This window comes from Argiope bruennichi, chromosome 7 (assembly GCF_947563725.1).
Source record: "Argiope bruennichi chromosome 7, qqArgBrue1.1, whole genome shotgun sequence".
NCBI lineage: Eukaryota > Metazoa > Arthropoda > Arachnida > Araneae > Araneidae > Argiope > Argiope bruennichi.
The window spans coordinates 48723354-48742966 of record NC_079157.1 but is presented as its reverse complement, the minus strand read 5'-3'; the positions used below and the strand labels follow the sequence as shown (position 1 = coordinate 48742966).

At 31.2% G+C, this 19613-nt stretch overlaps 1 long non-coding RNA gene across 2 annotated transcripts in view; it reads right to left on the bottom strand.

Moving 5' to 3' along the window:
- LOC129975268 (uncharacterized) overlaps positions 1–19613 on the bottom strand; it is a 31867-nt gene that overhangs the window by 187 nt on the left and 12067 nt on the right. Inside the window, exons 2-4 of one of the 2 annotated variants that reach the window (XR_008785032.1) lie at positions 15266–15325; positions 6562–6812; positions 1236–1371 (exon numbers count right to left, since the gene is read on the bottom strand). This is a non-coding gene — a long non-coding RNA (uncharacterized LOC129975268). The remainder of the gene's footprint in view (positions 1–1235; positions 1372–6561; positions 6813–15265; positions 15326–19613) is intronic. The other variant, XR_008785031.1, reaches the window with a different exon arrangement.

Below are 19613 nucleotides of genomic sequence, written 5' to 3'. Positions count from 1 at the left end.
TGAATGCGATTTAGAAATGACTCATTTTATGCCATTATAGAGTGGGAGATGGTATCAATAAATTCATTGTAGATTTTTAGCATCGAATCAGCAAAATTCAGCATCAAAGCTCAAAGCTTTTAGCATGCGTGCCTTGTTCAGTAGCCCAATAAGCGTCTTAATTGACGCCTGTTGAGCTGATGAACAAGACACGCATGTCTAAGTCAATTGAGGCCACAGAACAAGCTATTAATATATCACTATACAAGCAGTGTATGTTTGAGCCAACTGATATAGCCGAAGAAGTTGCTGCAAATTTTTAGCATCAAATTAATGACGCCTAACTTATTTGCGCAAGATATTTTATGATATATTCAGAATATCGACGTTTTTCTTTATTCTGAATCCGGAATAATATCACGAAGACATCGCATGAATGTTACTAGACTATTTTATGCTAATAAAATATTGAGCCACTGCACCAGCTATACATGTGTAAGTCAAATAATATAACTGAACAAGCCATATACCTGTAAACCAACTGATATTGATAAACAAATGATGCAAGTCTAAGCTAACTGATATTGCTGAACAAGCTATGTATATCTAAACCATTGATGCAAATGCAAGTAATGACACCAGCTTATTTGCGCAAGATATTTTATGATATATTCAGAATTTCAACGTTTTTCGGTATCCTGAATGCCGAACAATATCATGAAGATATCATATGACTTTTTTGGGGGCATTTTATGCTAATAAAGTATTGAGCTACTGCACCAGCTATACATGTGTAAAGCCCCATTCTGGCGGATATGGTTTGTAAATATGCATCAAGCCCATTTTAGGACCACTCTCGACAGTGGACGTCGATGGGGTGTTTCCCGCAAAATGTTGGTAAACGGAAGAGGCACCGAAGAATCCAGGAAAATCACAAGTGAGGGGAAAGAAGGCAAAATGCAAATGCTTGGAATCAAGGCGCGCCAGAGCCGTCAGAACGGGGTTTAAATCAAATTATATTGCTGAACAAACAATCATGTCTAAGCCAACTGATATTACTGAACAAGCCAGGCATGTCTAAACCATTGATATATCATTGAATAAGCCATGCATTTCTAAGCCAATCGATATTACTCAGCAAGTTATGCATGCTTAAGCAACTGATATTAATGAATAAGCAGTCCATTTCTACGCCAATTGATACTACTGAACAAGTAATGCATAGCTCAATTATTAAGTACAACATCAATACTCACACCACATATATTCTTCTGTATGGTGATCTGGTTGAAGAGCCGGAATCCTTCCTCAAGGCCGAGCTCTTTCTCCATCTGCAGTTTCCCCATGGCAAAGAGCTCGTCGCCTCGCATATTTTGAAACTTTTGCTGTGTCCTAAAAATAGATACTGTTTCAAACAAACGGGGAAAATCTACTATTATTTCTCTTCGTCAAATTACTTTTGATTAATTAACGAAATAAATTATACGCTCTGCATTTTATGCTTACATCAATAAAAAGAGAAGACGTCCTTAGAGCAGTAGGAGCAATATTTGGATTTTTATGTCACAGATTTTCCCAAAAACTAAACAGTACTATAGTGATTACTTGCATAATAAACGATAGTTTTCTCTGGACAGTTTATAAAAAAATTCAATTTCTCTATTTATAACAAAGAAATCTGTGTGTATTGGTGGTCTACAAATGCTGGCCTTTAGACTTACAACAATCAAATTTCGTATAAACATATTTTGAAGGATAGGAGCCGCACCTCGTAACGATTTTTTTAAAATTTTAATTAATTAAAAGTCAGGCGATTTTTTTTTCTGCAGTAGCTCCTGAGAATATTAGTGAAAAAAAATTTCCCACTATTTTAAAAATTTCAAAAATTTTTTCAACAATGCCAATTTAATTACTGTACAGTTTATTGCCTACTGTTTCTTAAAATATTTTAAAACCTATTTTATAGCAGTACATTTTATTCTTGAAGAAAAATATCGAATAATGCTCATTATTGTTACAAATATTTCATTCTGAAATTTTCTTCTATTATTGATGGTTTAAGTATGAAGGCAGGGCTGATTTGTCCTATGATAAAGTAGGTTTTGGTTAAAATATACATTTAATAAACTTTTTGAAATTTTGTATTAATTACAACTAAGTTTTAGTTTAGCAAATTATCGATGATGAAAATTTTTTAAAGTTCGTCCATTTTAACATTGCTGCTCTTTCCTGTAATATAACTAAATATATAAAAGTATATTGTTCTTAGGTTTTGAAGATTGTTTTCTTATTGAATTTATTACATACTATATTGAATATTCCCTGGAATTAAAAAAATTTTTATTGATAATCCTCTAGAAAAGTTATTCAAATTATGAAAAATATTGTACATATAAAGCTTCAGCAACCGAGCGATACTACTTTCTACTTTTATATTTTTAGTTTTCATGTTTAATTTCAAAAAGAGAGTTGTTTTTACGTTAACTGCAGTCTTATCATTTTAATTATGCTTAAATTAGAGTATCATGCTTAATAATAATCATGCTTAAATTAGAGTATGATGCTTAATAATAATCATGCTTAAATTAGAGTATCATGCTTAATAATAATAATCATGCTTAAATTAGAGTATGATGCTTAATAATAATAATCATGCTTAAATTAGAGTATGATGCTTAATAATAATCATGCTTAAATTAGAGTATCATGCTTAATAATAATCATGCTCAAATTAGAGTATCATGCTTAATAATAATCATGCTTAAATTAGAGTATCATGCTTAATAATAATCATGCTTAAATTAGAGTATCATGCTTAATAATAATCATGCTTAAATTAGAGTATCATGCTTAATAATAATCATGCTTAAATTAGAGTATCATGCTTAATAATAATCATGCTTAAATTAGAGTATCATGCTTAATAATAATCATGCTTAAATTAGAGTATCATGCTTAATAATAATCATGCTTAAATTAGAGTATCATGCTTAATAATAATCATGCTTAAATTAGAGTATCATGCTTAATAATAATCATGCTTAAATTAGAGTATCATGCTTAATAATAATCATGCTTAAATTAGAGTATCATGCTTAATAATAATCATGCTTAAATTAGAGTATCATGCTTAATAATAATCATGCTTAAATTAGAGTATCATGCTTAATAATAATCATGCTTAAATTAGAGTATCATGCTTAATAATAATCATGCTTAAATTAGAGTATCATGCTTAATAATAATCATGCTTAAAATTATAGTTGAAACCTTAAATCAGATGACAAAAAATTAGGGAAATGCACAGAACAATGTAAGTTTATTAAAATGATATGCGTAGCATGTCTACCAAAATGTGATGTTTAAAAATGTTTTGTCTGTTCTGCATAGCCCATAAAAAGTGAGTTATGTTAAATAATTAATTAAACATTTTAACAACCATTAATTCCTTTGAACCATTTGGCCGCTAAGTAATAAAAAAATCAATAAAAACCAAGAACTAACAATCAATTCTAATTAGACAATGGGAACCATTTCAAAACTTTATCTCTATTGATAATAAAGAAGAAAGTGTATGTGCATCTTGATACTCTACAGGCCAGACATTTTGACCTAGAACTATCAAACATGGTATATATGTATACTGAAAGGTGGGATTGTGCATTTCGGAAGGGTTTTCTTAAAAAATTTATTTGAATTTTGAACAAAGTTTTTATTAGAAAAAATTAAGCAAAATTTTGGCATTTTTCCTCTATAACTACCGAAAATGTCACCACACCAAAAGAATTTTTATATCTTATTAAAATTCAAAACAAAAATCTTTTCAATTATTTCAATTTTTGACTCATTTTTTTTCAGTTTTTGATCATTTCTTAATAAATGTTTCAAACCTATTTTAAGCATATCATTTCAACAGTATATTTTATTTTAAAGTGAAACTCAAATCGTTTTTATTGTTGCTATTAATACCTCATCTTGGCTTTTTCCCCAAGCCGACTTATTTTTTCAGACTAAGTAAAAGATATGCAATTTAATAAAACTTTTGAAATTTATTCACATTTAAGGTTCAACTTCAGAACTAAGCCATGGGGAACTTTCTTAAGTGTTTCCTTATTTAAATACTGCGCCTCTTTATAATGATATAATTGGATGTATTAAGATACAAATAGAAAATTGGGGAAATAACACACAGAATATTTATAACAGAATGGCCTAAGGCTTCAAATATAGTAAGAGCTATTTGTCTCTCAATATCTGAAGTTTAAAAATACTTTGTTGAGAAAACTAACATTTAATTAAAAAATTTTCGCACTCATTTATCTCGGTGTACCAACTGGTCGTCAAAGACGATTAGTTTGAAAAATTCTAATGTTGGGTATTCTCATTATTATATATTGCACGCATCCATGTTAAACATTAATTCATTTTCATCGAAAGAACTGCAAATACTTAGATACCGTTTAAACAAGTGAACCGAAAATTTATTAAATAGTAATTAATTTTTAATTACATGAGTACATACACTACTTCATAGGTTCCTCTTTTATCCTATGAAGTTTAGTTCCTCTTAGAATAAAGTAAGAATGAATGACTTGCAAATTAACTGCTAGAAATTAATGTGCATCTCATTATTGAATTCGTAAATTTTAAAAAAATATCTCAAATCATCTTGATTTTGGTTTTACATCGGTGAAGAAACAATTTGGCCTGACTTGGCGATGTTTCTAGATAGTATTAATTTAAATTACCATTCATAGAATATTGTGTGTGTGTGTGTGTGTGTGTGTGTGTGTGTGTGTGTGTGTGTGTGTGTGTGTGTGTGTGTGTGTGTGTGTGTGTGTGTGTGTGTGTGTGTGTGTGTGTGTGTGTGTGTGTGTGTGTGTGTGTGTGTGTGTGTGTGTGTGTGTGTGTGTGTGTGTGTGTGTGTGTGTGTGTGTGTGTGTGTGTGTGTGTGTGTGTGTGTGTGTGTGTGTGTGTGTGTTTTCTCAGAATAGTGGGATATATTTTGAAGCGTGAATGGACTTAAATTTCATTAACTTAGATATTATATTCAAATGGAATGTCTCTTATTAGTACCAGATATTGTAAGATATCTTCCTGATGTTTTTCGACCTTATGTATCGTGAAGATATCGTTGCAATCTTTTTGAATATTTTGCGCTTATATAGGACTTGTATATGTAGATAGTGGCATTTTTCAATTCGCTCGCATTCAATGATCCCTATCTCATTTTTGTGAAAATTTTTGCTGGTCCATTCTAATTCTTAACACCACAATATACATCCTACAATTCTGAGCAAAATCACAAAAACCAATAAGAATTTTTTTAAACTATGCAATAACCCTTAGAATAAGGTAATGATTCATGACATTCTATCAATGGCGATTAAAAATTTTATTACTGTCCAGAAGTATCGCCAAAATATTTCAAATCGTTTCTTCGCCAGGCAATCTCAAGTTCAAGATGGCTGATTTGACATAATGATTTTTTTAATGTGCCTTTAACTTTATTTTTAATTATTAACTCAATAACGAAACTTTCACCATATAGATTTCTTTTACAAGTAAATACACAACAATTATTCATTATCGCTATAATAACAGCTTTTGTTTGTCCTCGAATTTCTGCTTGAATTTTTTTATATGCAGGTGCATTTTTTCTGGCTATTTGATAAACACAGTGATCATAAATTTTGTGCTGACCTGCACATTTTTTTAAGCATTTTCCTCTCTTTAACTACATTGTAGTCAATGTCAGATCTTGTCTTGTTGAGGTTCTAAGCTATTTTAGATATGAGATCTATTATAAGTGCTTTTAAGTAAAACATTTAGTATAAATGACACTTGTTCATTTGGACAGTCCTTTTGAAGTATCCACCAAGAAAGCGAGACAAGATTTACATAAAGCTTATGTAGCTTATGTGTTGAATCTGACACGATTGTAGTTCTCCTTATTGTTCGTTAAAGAATTGAACGAACGCCAAATTGATATCGAGTAGCAGAATAATATTGTTACGAAATTTCCGGGTTCGTTTGGATAGTGGAAGTTATATGGTGTGGAGAACGCTCAATCAGCAGGCGGCAAAGGAGGCGGGGCTAGAAGCCTATCAACCAATCAGGAACTTTCGAGCATATATCGGTTCCTAATGGACAGATCGGGAAAATTCTCGATGTTTCGGGTATAAACAATTTTGGCGCCAAAGTCGCCAAATGGTCGCCAAGTTTTGGGACCTCCGACTCGACACCCGGACTCCGTCCAATACAGATGACTGTAAAACCGTCTTTCTGATGATGGAACCAACTATGCTGGGAAGCAGCATCACAGATTCGTAACAATATTGTTGGGAAATATGAACGCGATTGACAGTTAATTTCGAGCTGAGTTTGTATTTGAATGTAATGCGTTGAAATTATTTCTCACAACTAACAGAACTAGTTATATTTCATGCACTTAGTATAAGCTTATAAAAATTGAGGGGTGCTTGCACACAAATTTGAATAGTTCTTACTGTGTATTTAGTTCGAAAAAGATCTATAGCAAAATTTTTGATAATTAAAATGAAGTAATTTAAATCTAACTACCAAAGCTTCAAAACAAAGCACATTGTTTTAAATGTTTAGAAACCAATGTGCCAATGTTTTTTGAGGATGGTGTAACGACCTGGCAGCAAATCCCTTGGCGCTCAGCCAGAACTGGACGTCTTCGGCAGAGGAAAGTGGCGTAATGAAAGCTACCGGTTGCGCTTTCTTGCTGTTGGTCAAGCTGACTCGACGTTTCAGTTCCTCGTGCAGTCGATCTTGTAGGCTGGGAACTGCCGGTGTTTTTTCTGGAGCTGAAATGAAAGAAGTGGAAAAAAAGAATTACTAGTTTTCTACACAGTGGCGTAAAAATGGCGCTGAAGCATAAGGCATAAAAGTTTTATAAACCCTCCGATGAACTATAAAAATACAGGAATAGAGAAAAAAAATGAATCTGTTATTGATCGTCAGGTACAATCAATGGAACAGTCAATAAATGGAATGTCAATATAGTAAAAAAATGGAACACTTCTGTAATTTTCTTATTTACTATCGCATCTTCAAAAAAAATGGTATCGATGGGTATGGTTTAAAGGGAGAGGTTTATTGAGATAGACGAATTGATTAACCAAGTTAATTAATATGATTTATTAATTACCATCTCAAAATTTTTCCATTAGGGAAATTGAGATTTTTTTAAAAATAATTCTATTCAGAAGGTCTTTTTATGTATGTGCGTCAAATTTCGCTCTGAAATTCGTAGCAGTTCTTGAGATATACTTAATTTTGTTTGTTGAAAGCTCCACTCAGAAAGATACAACTCACCGGGGGCCGTATATTAATTAAGTCTCAGCTTGTTAATAGAAAAAAAAATTAGATTTTCTTCGCGTTTTTAAAATTAATTAAATATTCCAACAGTCAATCTGTCCTGCAATCTAATTTTATATCGTCTGAGTTGGGGGAAAAAACATTCATTTTTTTTAATGAAAGCAGAATTCCTGTTAAATTTAAATTCCTTGATCTGAAAATAAATTTACTATTTAACTAACTGCGATTTTATAATGCCTCCTTAAAACTTGTAAAGTAAAAAACTCTTACTTAAAGAATTTAATGCTGATTTCAATACAAAACGCAAAATTCAAATATTGGCAATACAAAAAAAATTGAGCGCCAGTAATTATCTAAATACATTAGATGCTGATGACTGCATTGAGTTATCAGTACTTAGTAGGCTAGCCTTTATTTATTATTAGAGCTTCACACTGATATTTCATTGAGCTGAAGAACATTTTAAGCTCTTCTTTCATTATTGCATGATGTCAGGAAACAATTATAGTCTCAATTAATTATCTTTTATTTGATAAATGCTTCATATGTACAAGAGTTTTCAAACGGCGTCATAAGTTCTCAATAATTTTGAGGTCAGGACTGTTTCTTGGCCATCATAATAATTTAGTCCTTTATACTAAACCAATCATTCGATATTTTTGCTGCGGGGCAAGGAGCTGAATCCTGCTGGAAAATAAATAATATGTTCTTGGGAAAGAGATCACTGATGGAAGGCGTAAGTTTAGGCTCTAGAGTTGTATCAATGTATTTTCTAGCATTTAATATCTTATCGATAAAACGAAGGAGACCAATACTGTCTGCTGACATGCAGGATCAAACCATAGCATTAACTGAATTCTTCATAGTTGCCTGAATGCAGTCAGGATGTAGCTCTTCGCCTATTCTATGTCGTACCTATTTTCGCCATCAATGCCGAATAACAATATCTTTGTTTCATCACTCCGTATAACTTGTGACCACTGATCATTTGTCCAATTAATGCTTTCCCTTAACCACTGTAATCTTTTTATACGCTGCTGTAAATTGAGATAAGGATTTTTTCGTTGAATACTACCTCTTAGTCCAACATCTAATTATCTTCTACTGATTGTTCTTGAACTGACATAAATACCATCATCATTCAATTGACTTCTGATAGCCGCTGATGACATTTTTCTATCTTGGAGACATATTCTTTTTATTCTTCTGTCATCAACAGATGTGGTGCACCTTTTTCAGCCATTTCCTATCTTGGTTTTTATTGAATTTGTCTCCTGATATCGTAAACAAAACTTTCGGATTCCAGATGTAGTCACTGAACCACTCACCTGTTTTGCAATTTCAGCATAGGAAAGACCACATTCATGTAACACAATAATCTTAGTTCTCTTTCTAGATGTCCAGTTTATTCTTTTATTTGATTTCATTGCTTCTTGACTAAATATTAGAAATATTTACAAAAAATTCAACTATATATTCAAAAGTTTAAAAAATTTCTAACTTGCAATTTGATTACGTAAAAAACAATTTTCCTTCTACAGAAAAAAGCACAATAAGGACTTGTTTCAACTTTAAACAGGGTATCAGCTTCTGTTAGCAGTTATTAACATTTTATTGGCTCCCAGAACAAGAACAGTGATTTGCCAGGAAAGTTAGAATTTACAATCCACTTCCACACTGTGTTTGTTATTCAGATTAAAGTAAGAATAACTTTTTTTTGTATTGCAAATGTTTAAATTTTGCTTTTTGTATTGAAATTAGTCATGAATTCTCTTTAAAATGATATGCAAGAGTTTGCATTTTGTGAAATGTAACATTTTCTATAAGCATACAAAGTTAGAAAACATAACGATTTTCAAAAGTGTCCACAATTTGGACCATCACTGTAAATCCATTATCTCTGGATTCTTAGCTTATTCCTCCGAACATTAGTAGGTAAACCCGACACCACCACCACCTTAATCGAAATCTTGGCTTCTTAAATATAATGGAGCTGTGCTATCTTAACGTAATCTGAAAATCTTCAAGTAAACCCCAAAATGGTAAAAATAAACAAGTAACGAAGTTTCTTTTATTTGAAAAGAGATGGCGCTGTAAAATTTCTTTTTCCGTGGACACATGAATGAAAAGTTGCAGGTACAATGAATTAATATCAGAACTGTCTGTTGTCAGGGTCTTATTTACTGGCTCCAATCAACCCTAATTAAACCTTTTAAGAATTTTTATTGAGATTAAATTACGGATTAAATGATTTCTTTTTATCTTAAGAGAATAAAACTGACGAACTTAAGGGTGCCGTATACACGCCACCTACAATTTTCAAAAGTAATGTTATCCTATGGAGAAATATTTTAAAACTGTAAAGTTTGCTATTGCGGTTTATTTCTGATGAAGTCAACTGCAATCAGTAGAAGGAATAAAATCACAAGTTTCTGCCAAAGGAATTTTTTCTCGGACTTCTCAAAGTATTTTTAAATATTTATTAAAAATCGCAAAATTTCAACATCGCACATTTAAATAATTCTATACAAAATTCTATCGTAAATAAAATAAAAATAGCATAATAGCAACATCACTATTGGTATCTTCTTTCCGATGCATATTTAATTTTTTTTTAAAAAATGTGTAAAAGCAGTATTTTAGTTCTAAAATTGGAAAAATAATTTGCACTCCCCTCCAATGCTCCTTTAACCCCTCCCATTCGCGGAGGAATACACTATAAACCCACCCTTTACAATCTGATTTATTATCTGGTCTTCACTAGGTCTTAAAATCTCCCCCTCAGCATTATCTTCTTTCCTCCTTTCTTTCTTTCTTTTTATTTTGTTTACCATCACAGCTGTGGTCTTCACAATCCACACTTGTTTCTGCGAATGCTACCGCATCCTTGTAAACAAATTTAGTAGACTGTTTTCAAGTATATGATTATATCTATCTGTAAATTTGGAAATCGTTTATTTTTCTTGCTCACATGTTTGAAATATTGAGGGGAAATTAACTGAATATGGATTATCGAAGAGGTAAAAAGGTAAGATTGTTCCCGTCGGCATATAGGAAAAAGCGAACGGGACAAAACTTAGCTGAATGGAGAGAAAATTCCCATTTTAGCTGAGATTATTGAAAATTAGAAAGATGCCTTGCACAAAATGTGGAACAGTATAAGTTTTTTAAACTAGTAGTAAATGTTGCATGTCTATTGAATTTGAAGTTCAATATACACTTATGAGTAAGCGATCAAAAGCAAGCTAAGTTAATTTTATCAATCATAAATCTGGATTATAAAAAGTATCTAAAACTAAGTTGATCACTGCCTTCATAAAAACTTTTTCTTATATGACAAAGAAATAATGTTTTTTAATGTGTATTGGCATTTGTGTTACAATATATTTTACAACTATTTTTCTTCCAATTCATGGTTATATATAAGTAATCATAATTTCTATTTTGAACGAAGCAACATTTCTACCAAGTTTTTTAATTGAATCTCACTAAACATTTTTTAAAATTTTAGTTACTTACAAATAAATAAAAAAAAATGGCTTATAAGGCATCAGGTATGCGACACAGTTTTGACTTATTCCGGATGTTAGAGAAATGTTTGCGGTCACTTTACTATTTTCTTTGTTAAATACAAGTGACCATATTATACATATTGTGAAATATTAAGAAAAGAAATCTATAGAAATTAGATTTAATTTTTTTTTAAAATTGTAACCCTTTTTTTATTTTTATATTATTTTTTTTATATATATATAAATAAAAATTATTACAAAGCCAAGATGAATTTTCAGATTGAAACATTCTAGAATTCTGATACGAAATCCTGGCTAAGCGGATGAATGGTGATATTGGCAAAATCCAATAAATAAATAAAACAAAAGAAAAGAAAAAATCATTCAATCAATGGTTTAAAAATTTCGAAAACCAGGAGAAACTTAATCTAATATATGCATTTTACAATTTATTTTTTTCTTCCAATTTATGCACAATATCATATTAAGTTGGTTATATTTCACGTTTAGAAAAGCTAATTAATAGAATTTATCCCAACATTATTTTCAAAATAACTATATTTTTTCTTTTTAATATGGTACAAATGAGTCATTTAATTAAAATTTAGGATATTCTCTTTTTTGCGAAAATCAGGCAGAAATAGGAACATCCCAGCTACACAGAAACACCAGGTCATATCAAATACGTCTCATGAGTTGAAAAATTCACCTTAATTTTGTTCGTTTCCTTCCTCATTTAAGCTTATTTAATATTTTTTTAAATAAATAATTTACTAATAAAATTTTAAAGAAAATTTATGGACATTTTATTAAAATTCGCTGTAAGTACTAAAACTATTGAGAGACAGGATTGAACCTATTCTTTGGGGATGAGTTCATAGGCACACAGATCTTGCCCGATCCTCCTGGATTGAAAAATTAATGAACGTAATTATTGTTAAAAATGAAGTCGCGTCAAACGAAATACTATAAATATTAAATTATTCAATTACTCCTTCTAAATTTCAGGATTCTCTAATATTAATTAACATAATTATGAAGAGCATCTAATTGTCCCAAATCGAAGAACTTCATTAATTAATCAGTGCTGAGTTCTGTGTTCCAAGAGTCCTTCTAACATTCACGCTGCTGATAATCGTGTTTCTGTGCAAGCAGAGAAAATCTAAAATATCCAACTCAAAGAGTATCTTTTCCAAACAAGTTTGGGTGGGTCATGAACCCCACTAAACCCCTCTCCTGATGTACAAAGACAGTGTCGGGTTTCGAAAAAGAGTAAGGGAAAGTTTTATTGGGGCCAGTTCGGTGGGTCGGTTGACCTTCTGAGTGTCACTCTCTTCACACAGCAATATCTCCTGGGGACTAGGAATTCTTTTTTTGTTGGGTGTTATTCGGCTTGTCAATCAAACCTTTTAAGCCTCTTCCGTCATTAGTTTGGTCACCGCCTTATCCCCCCCATCGATAGGTGGCGCTTTCGTCGACATCGGGTTTCTTTTAAATGATAGCCTTCCCATTGTAATACCATAAACATTGTAAAGAATATAACACTGGATACTAAAAGATGATGTTTGGGTTTCTCACTGTGAGCAGAATAAACAGTTGTGAATTTGCGGTATTTAGAAATGTTAACATCTTGAGTTCCAAGTCCATTTTGACCTCTTTTCCGCCTTACCTGCTATACTAGTTTTTTTGATATGCTGACAATCAAAGAACTATGTAAAGTTACGATAAGATTGCATGAGATTCATTATTGAGTGATATCCAGATAAAAATTTACAAAGAGAAAAAAAAAATTATATGTATGTCGTCAGTCAACAATGATTGATTCACAAGGGGTGGGCACGGGGTTGAAATCTGAGTTTGGGATGAGATTTAGTATAATGATAGTCTACATTTAGAATGTTCATTCATGAAAATATTAAAACGCAATGGCCAGTCAATTTCGGGAAAATGGTCCACAAACTTATGGTAATGCTTATATACTGATAACTTGACTCCCGTCCGGGTGATCCCAATGGCATGGTTGTCTAAGTAACCATCTCGTATGCGGAAGGTCAGGGTTCGAACCTGGCTGGGAATTTTTTTCTTTTTTAATAATTCTTAATAACAAGTTTACAAATACTTTTAATTAATATGCTTTTAGTTTTTTTGATCCAAAAATAAATAATTATTATCGAAATACATAATAATAACATTAAAAAAATTATAAGTACAGATGCACATTTAAAAAAAAATTATTTAAATTTAATTAACAATTTACAGATAGTTTTAATTAATATGTTTCTTATTTTTATGCAAGGATAAATGCTTATTCTTTTAATAAATGCTTAGGATAAGCATTTATGCAAGGATAAATGCTTTTCATTTTCAATCAAATTATTTTCAAATTCTTGAATGGATTTTAATAATAATAAATTATCAATTCTAACTGAATAAAGCTTTATTTATATCAAAAATTGAAGGGAGCAGCTGATAATTGTTAAATATATAAGCAAACATCCCCAACTGCAGTAATCAAAAGAAATAGTAGAAAGCAGGTGTTAATTTATTGAATGCGTAGCCAGATAGTTCAAAGCGTATTAAGCGTGCACAAAATTCTTCTTATTTAATCGAACGTGAACAAGAAATAAATTTTCCCGAAGAAAGTATAAAAATTCAATCAATTGTCATCACCAATTTTTAATTAGATGATAAGGTATACATGATATGCTGCCTTATATGATATGCTGCAACTTTCTGATGAAAGAGGGATATTTTAAAATGTAAGTGAAATTTGTTTTCCCACAGATCTCTTAAAGAAACCTTGCTCTTGCGGGCAATCACCATTTATTAGTTGTGTAAGAACATATTTTGTTTCCAATATTTTTACTATAGTTACCACACTGGTTCTTATATATAATCGAAAATAAATGTATATAGAATATTTTTTTAGAAATATTGAATCATTTTTTTATGATTTAGTATTTATAATTAATAATTATCACCATTTATGTTATATTTATTACTATTGTTTAAATATTAAATTACAGTTTGTATTAAAATAATAAACATTTATCCTTGCATAAAAATAGGTAGCATATTAATTAAAATTATCTGTAAATCATTAATTAAATTTAAATAATTTTTTTTTTAAAAATGCATCTGCATTTGTAATTTTTTTCTTTTAAAATTTTTATTTTATTATGATGTATTTTTATAATAATTATTCGTTTTTGGATAAAAAAAAATCAAAAGCATATTAATTAAAAGTATTTATAAACTTTTAATTGAATAAGAATTATTAAAAAATTTAAAAAAAAAATCACAGCCAGGTTCGAACCCTGACCTTTCGCATACGAGATGGTTACCTAGACAACCATGCCATTTAGGATCACCCGGACAGGAGTCAAGTTATCAGTATATAAGCATTATCATAAGTTTGTGGACCATTTTCCCGAAATTGACTGGCCATTGCGTTTTAATATTTTCATGAATGAACATTCTAAATGTAGACTATCATTATACTAAATCTCATCCCAAACTCAGATTTCAACCCCGTGCCCACCCCTTGTCAGCCTGAAGGAAAATTGTTTGACTACCAATAGTGACTGATGTGGCCTGAAAGAATGCTACAAAGTCAGTCACCGGTGACTAATGTAGTTCGAACGGGAAGCTCACTGTCAGTCACGATGGATGACCCGAACAGCTTTTGTTTTTTAAATAATTTATTCGTTTTGTTTGTAATCATTATTTTTTAATATGTGCTGTCAAATTCTGTGCTGTGCTGCTTCCCGTTCGAACTACATCAGTCACCGGTGACTGATGTAGTTCGAAAGGGAAGCTCACTGTCAGTCACGATTTATGACCCGAACAGCTTTTGTAAATAATTTATTCGTTTTGTTTCTAATCATTATTTTTTAATATGTGTTGTCAAGTCACAAATTCCTTTAAAATAATACAGTTTATGTATCAAATTGTTCTTCAAGGTTGAATTATTAACACCAACAGTAAGATGAAAAATGATCGATGATGTTAGAAATAATATTGGTTTCATTTTACGCATTTTCTTGCTTTTGTAAAGGTAAAAAAATTCGCTTTTTTCTTAAAATTGCTCACTTGATTTCTCATTTTCTTCTGTAATGTTCAATTTTAGAAACAAGATTTAAAATTTTAAAAATCAAGGGAAAAAAGTTTAAAAGGTAAAAAAAAAAATTATTTGTTTTAATTTTTGGAACATTTTTCATAATTATTGAAAAACAGTGTCATCATTTTATGCATTCTTCATTCAATTCCTGCTTTTATGAAAATTTTTTTCTTAACAAAACATTCCTACTTGCTCTTCTATTTATTTAAAATACAAAGGTGTGTGGTCATCTTAAACGTCGTCTTCATTCCTCATAAAAATTTTTAAACAGCACATATCAGACATGAGTTCTTTTATAACCACTTACTTTCATTTTGAAGACTTGCGATGCTTTCATTCGAAGCGCTTGATTGAGACTTTATGGAATCTGAAATGAAAATTAAAAAACATATTAAAATCGATTGAGGGATTTTCAGAACTAATTTTTGGTAATACATTCTTCCCTATTGGCTCAAAACATTGATAGGATGTCCCCGCCATGCTCTTTGACATTATGAATATCATAGCACGTCTAATAATATTTTAGAGCCTTTTGTTCTATTAAAGGATAGTGAATTTAATTGCCATGTACGACTAATTTCAAAAGTTCTTGAATTTATTCGTTTATAAAAGAACGGTATATACAGGCTGTCGTGACGACTTTCAAAAATGCATATCAAGAAAACGGCTAAAGTTTTTTTTTAAAAAAAAGTTCTTACAGCAAATTCATGTGACAGGGCATAAGTTTTTGTTTCCACAGCTTTTTGTTTTAGTTCAAAAAGTTGATAGATGGCGCTGCCAGGTTCTTTTATTGTTCTTTTCTGCATATAAATTATCAACATACACAGCATCAAAAGGGATTACTGTTTCGACTTTAAATGGAGTATTCTAGACGAGCAGCAGAGAAGTAAACAGAAGATTCTGTAGGAAAGTTTTGAAAATGATGAATTCTTTATAAGAAACTGTTTTTCTTGTATTAGAATTCCACCAATTGGGCGAGATCATTACTGATGGAAGAAGAAGCTTTCAAGTCAAATTCTAAGTCGCTAAGAGTCCGCAAGGGAATAGAATAAAGAAATTGTGCCAGAAATTCAAGCGAACAGATAGAGATGCGGATGAGAGAGTTGGAACTATTGGATGGCATTATTCGGCTATTACAGAAGCAAATGTACATGTCTCTATGGAAACAACTGTACAGTCCCCTAAAATATCAGTCCGAAAACAGCTCACATGTCAAGTGAGCAAGACGGTGAGGCATAAAATAGTGCCCAGCTTTGTTCCCGTACAAAATTCAAACACAGCAACCCTTCATATCCTACCCACAGAGAAATGGAACATGTTTGCGAATGAATTGTTGTATAGTCAACCATCTAACTCTTCGACCCGCCACGAAGGCACACGGATTTAAACCATAAAACTGAATAACCGGACCGCCGCGACAGCAACATTGGCGGGAACTGTGGTTGAGTCCTAAGGGCCGTCACCGGCCACGGTACAGCCTTCCCCGAAGGAAGTACGTCCCATCATCAATGGGAGGAGTCAGATCCCCCACCTATTAGTGTGCCCTCCAGGGTGGCAAGATCCAACCACCATGCGGAAGCATCTCATCCTCATTTCGAGGTGCCCCCCGGGAATTTGAATTGTTGTATATGTTTGACTCTGGCAAATTTTATGTTAACTCAATATGGTTTTCTGGTGAAACTCATTTCCATCTCGATGGACTCGTCAATAAGCGCAATTGGCGAATTTGTGGAACTGAGAAACCTCATGTGTGTGTTCCAAAATCACTATATTCTCAAAAAGTGACTGTATGGCCAGCTGTTTCTAGTAGAAGTGTAAGAACCTTTTTCTACATGATACAATGACTTCAAAACGATATACCAAAATTTTGCATGATTTTGTGGCCATTGAAAATGCTTTAGTCGAGCCATCCGCAATCGGCCACTTTCTAGAAAATGTCTACCAATTTCGTCCTCTAATTACGGCATGTGATTGCTGCTGATATATTTTTTAAAAAAATATTGTACTATTATTTTTTTTAAAAAATATTTCGAAAAATTTACACACACAGCTTTAAATTACAGTTTTAATCGTGTGTTGACTTACACAACGGAGAATCATTCAGAAGACAACCATCAATTTGAATCTAACTATCTACATCGAAATGCTGGTACGAAACTTTTGCGAAAACGTACTTTTGTTTATAGGAATTAATGAGTGTGTTATCAAACATATATAACAAATATTATTTCGTGTATTATTTAATTTTGATCCTTAAATTACTTAAATCAATGCTGTGAAATCCGTCCTTTTTACTTTTGGAATCCATCGCAAGATGTGCAGTAGATTCCAAAATTAATTCCAGTGTTGATTGACTTCATTTTGTTGTGTTTTTTTATTGAAGATAATTTGAAGAACTTGATAATAGTAAGTTTTCCATTGGAATCTGGCATATGATTTTATCGCCAGAGTTGTAGCTCTCTGTGAAATTTCAGACCAAATCTGTCTATTGGTTGGTCCTTTGTCGGTTTATTTATCAAAAAATATACGAGTAAGATTTCTCAAAAAAAGCAACTATATGGTTTTAACATAAAAATTGTAGCTTTATATTAAAGTTTGGTTTCGGTTCTCTTTCTTTTGGTTACAGGTTCAACAGAAAAAAATAGGTCAAAATCCACATTCGCTTTACGTCACTATATAATGAAACTAAATACAAAATAGAACATATAGTGAAGTACATACCAACCTTGGAGAGGGAGGGGGTATAGATGCTCCGTTACCATTTTAGGGGGTGCATTTAAGGCAAAAATTCATTGTACAGTAATTTTTTAAACCAAATACGAAAGGAATGAAAAAATTATTCAATTAATTATTAGCTCTTACTCTCATTACTCTACTGACAGTATCGCACTTTCACCGCTTTGCTTTTTACATTTCATTGATAATGTAAATAGCAAGACCCCCCCCCCACATTGGTTAAAACGCCCAGGAAAAAAAGAGATAAATATTTCACAAGTTCACATCTCGATTGTGTGGGTGGGAGGGGAGTAGTTCTAGCGCTCTACAAGCTAGACAGTTCGATCTACAATACCTAGTTTAGCACAAATATACCTAGGAGGGTGAGAATGTACACTTCGAAGTGATTTTTAGAAATTTTAATTAGAGTTTGAATTAATTTAAAATTAAGCTGAATTTTTGGCGTTTTTCCATTGTATCTTCCGAAAATATTATTAAACAAAAATGGATTTTACACCGTCTTAAAACGTAAAATATTACCTTTTTAATAATACCAATTCAAAAGTCACACAAATTTTATCTGATTTTTTTTATTAGCTAATTTTTATAAATGGATTACATTGTTGTCTTGAAACTCAGACCCATCAAACCAATTTTATATTGTTTCATCAAATATTTAGTCATGCAAATTTCCTCCATTGTTGAAAACTAAAGAAGAAAGAATCTGCTTAATATCTGTGCAGTTTAGAAGACAAATAAAAAAAAAATGAATTTACAATATCGGAACATTTAGAAGGCAGATGAATCGGACATTTACTTTTTTAATATCATTGTGATGATTAGGACTGGCGTCCATTATAAAAGGTTTATACACATAAAAAACTAACTTGAAGTAAATTGAAGAACTATGAACTTGAAGCTATATCTAAATGATTTATCTGAAAACAAATATAATTAATATTCCTGATGAACCATTTGATCATTTGAGGTGATAAGTCTGTACCATAAGTAAAGACGAATGTGTGTTTTGGCACTCTGTAGGCTAAACCGTTTGATCTGTAGGTACCAAATTTGGTACATACATGTCATGAAGGATGAGAATGTTCACATTGGCGAAGTCTTTTAATTAATAACTAAGCTGAATTTTTTTATTGTTTCTTCTTATTTAATTAGTTCATTTTCGTTACAAAAATACTATTGTACAAAATTGGGTTTTGCACCGTTTTAAAAATGGTATATCATATTTTACCAATTGTCTCTTTAATGATGCAAATTTAATAGTCGTAAAAAATTTTCCTAATTTTTAGAGGTTTTTTTAGATTATCTTTTGTCTAATTTTAAACAATTGATGACATTGTGAACTTGAAATCCAACTCGTTTTTATTGTTCCATCAAATATTTAATCGTGTAATTTTCTTCCATTCTTGAAAGATAACGCTGTTGAATTCTGTTTAATATCTATTTACTTTAAAAAAACGATTAAAAAAGTGAATTTAGAGTACCACGAAAGTTAGAAGAGCACAGTTACATTATGTTACAATTATGTCTTGGGATTAATTTTCATTGGTTTACATTTTGGGCGATTTTTATAATTAGAATTTTTAAATCATTTAAAAGTAGGCGAATTTTGGCATTTTTTGGCGAAAATTTCCAAAAAAATTACATCAAAAATGATTTTTGCATCATATTAAAATTCAAACGATTATCTTTTTAATGATACCAATTATTTTGTAGAATAACTTTTTTATTTCTTTTAAATAATTAACTAATGCATATCTTAAATATTATATTTCATTGTTGAAGTGAAACACAAATCTTTTTTATTGTTGCTACTAATATTTCATCCTGGATCTTTTTCCATTGTTGAGGATGAAGATATGAAGATTCAACTTATTTTTCCATGTTGAGTGATTCCATTATAAGACATGGTTTTAAGAAAC